This window comes from Bos indicus x Bos taurus, chromosome 6 (assembly GCF_003369695.1).
Source record: "Bos indicus x Bos taurus breed Angus x Brahman F1 hybrid chromosome 6, Bos_hybrid_MaternalHap_v2.0, whole genome shotgun sequence".
Lineage (NCBI taxonomy): Eukaryota > Metazoa > Chordata > Mammalia > Artiodactyla > Bovidae > Bos > Bos indicus x Bos taurus.
This window is the reverse complement of record NC_040081.1, coordinates 89,956,910-89,959,619: the sequence shown is the minus strand read 5'-3', so window position 1 is coordinate 89,959,619 and position 2,710 is coordinate 89,956,910. Positions and strand designations below refer to the sequence as shown.

At 44.6% G+C, this 2,710-nt stretch overlaps 1 pseudogene; it reads right to left on the bottom strand.

Annotated features, from left to right (window-relative positions):
- Positions 1–867: 867 nt before the first annotated feature.
- LOC113894647 lies at positions 868–2,261 on the bottom strand (annotated as a pseudogene).
- Between the last annotated feature and the right edge of the window lie 449 nt (positions 2,262–2,710).

The following is a 2,710-nucleotide window of genomic DNA, read 5'->3' as shown; positions in this document are numbered from 1 at the left end:
GACAGCAGAGGCACACAGGCGCAGGGAAAAGGCCATGTGAGAAGGCAGCTAGTGTGTGACCATCTGCAAACCAAGGAGAGAGTCCTTTGAGCGAACCCATCCTGCTGACGCCTTGATCCTGGACCATCAGCCTCTAGAACTCAGAGAAAATAAGTCTCTATTATTTAAGCCACCCAGCCTTTATAAAGGCAACGCAAGCAAGCTAGTACACTTCTTCAAATAATTTTTGAAATGCCATAAGGTAACATTTACAAAAGAAGTTGGCTCTTAGTTTTTCATTTTAAATCAGTAATTTAGCTAATCCCAGTGTTGGAATGTGCCACAGCCCAATCACTCAGACCCAAACTTCCTTCCTGGTTTGAATGTCCCTTGCTGACACCTGCTGCCCACAAATCCCCAGAACACACCCCCCACCCGTGATGAAACCATGTATGAGAGTGCTGCCGCCTTCTGACTTCCCTAAAGTAGTTGCTTTTATTTTCCAGAGAAGGAGTAAGTTCTGTGCAGAGAAGAAGTTCTGGATAGAAGGGCCCCCTTCCTAAAACCGTGTGATACTTTGTCACATTGATCCCAAAGCAGCTCTGCTCTTTTCAGAGGTTCCTAAAGGCTTCTTTCTTTCTTTTTTTTTTTTTTGGCCTTGGCTCTGCATTATTGACCTCAGAGCAGCACCCTTTGGATGCAGTTAAAAAACCAAACATACACAATGAGATTGGAACTGGATTTAGGCTGATGCCACCTGACACCAGGAAAATTTCCGCAATCAAGGTAGATTTATATAAAATGCTAGGGGAGAAAAATGAGGCAATCTGGTGCCGAGTCCATGAGTAGCCAACTGGCAGAAGAGCAGTCAGTAAAGGAGTGGACAGGTCATGCCTCTTCCTTGTAAGTACGATTGCAAACCGCACTGCAGTGGGTGAGCGGCAGGATGAGTTTCTCATCAACTATTTCCCGTACAAGTGTTGTCTCTTGTCCATTCCAATTCTGCACGTGGACAAATTTGCCTCCATCCAGCATCACGATGGACTTGACTTTCCTGTCATCTGCTGTTGTCTCATTGAAATTCACTCCCAGCTCGAAGCTAACCTCCCTATTCTGGAAGACGCTTTGTGTTTTTATGGTGATTGTGTCCACATTCACTTCGATGACTGTGATAGGCTTGGTAATATTGGCCGCCTGTTTGGTAGCAAAACCCACACCAAGAGACTTCATGTAGTCATCGAAATTCCTGCTATCCACTAACTTCCAGGTACCCATGAAGGTGTCCACTGTGGTGAGGCTGGGCTAGGCTGGGAAAGAGAAGACAGAGAATGTGTGCAAGGATTCTGGGACCCTGTTTCTTTTTTTAAAAAAATTATTTAAAAATTTACTTTTGGCTACGCTGGGTCTTTGTTGCTGCACAGACTTTCCACTAGTTGTAGCCAGCAGGGGCTGCTGTCTAGCTGTGGTGTGAGGGCTTCTCATTGCCGTGGCTTCTCTTGTTGGGGAGCATGGGCTCTCTGCTCACAGACTTCAGTAGTTGTAGCATGTGGGCTCAGTAATTGTGTCCTGGGCTCTGGAGCACAGGGGCTTAGTTACTCTACAACATGTGGGATCTTCCTGGACCAGGGGTCGGAGCCCCATCGTCTCCTGCATTGGCAGGAGGATTCTTTGCCACTGCATCACCAAGGAAGACCTTAAAGTTTCTTTTAAAGACATTGGCAGGGGCCCTTCCCTGGCATCCAGGCACAGGTTTGATCCCTGGTTGGGGAACCAAGATCCCACATGCCACGCTGAGTAACCAAAAAAAAAAAAAAGACATTTTGATCATCATCTGGTGCTCATCACCCAGCTCCAGTTCAATCCAGGTGGTGGTTGTAGAAGGACATGCCATCTTATATCTTTTATTTCTCCCTTTGAGACCCCAACCTCCAACTGAATTCCCTCTCCTTACCCAATTAAAAACTGTCTTCCCCAGATACCAGTGAACATGAGTTTCAGCTGAACCAGTCTAGATGCCCCATAACTCTTATAATCAACATATGAATCACTACAAGGTCGGTCATACTGTGGGCTGTAGGAATAGAATTTTACGTTTAACTTAGCTTCAAGGCAAGAATAAATACATGGTTAATTTTCTGTGAATTTACTCATCTGTGATGAGTAACTATGTACATGATACAACAGAATTAGTTTTTACCATACAGAGCAGCAAACAAGATCTTTTAAGCACCTACTTTTACAGTTTCAGTTTCAAAAGAACACACCCAAACATCTTTCCCCATATGGGCGTGACTACCACTCTTTAAATTCTAGTAATTGTATCATGCCCAGATCAGACCAGATCAGTTGCTCAGTCGTGTCCAACTCTTTGCAGCCCCATGAATCGCAGCATGCAAGGCCTCCCTGTCCATCACCAACTCCCGGAGTTCACTGAGACTCACGTGCATTGAGTCAGTGATGCCATCCAGCCATCTCATCCTCTGTCGTCCCCTTCTCCTCTTGCCCAAGTCACTAGTTAAAAATTGGACATCATGCTGACATATTTTTAAACATTAAAAAAAAACAAAAACAAAAACTCAGAAGACAGAAAAATTCCAAGGGCAGAAAGTGTTGGGATATAAATTTTTTTAAAATAAAATTTAAGGACAAGAGGGATATGATAAAAAGCTACTGGTATTACCAACTCCACCGTGTCCGACTCTTTGCAACCCCATGGACAGTAGCCTGTACC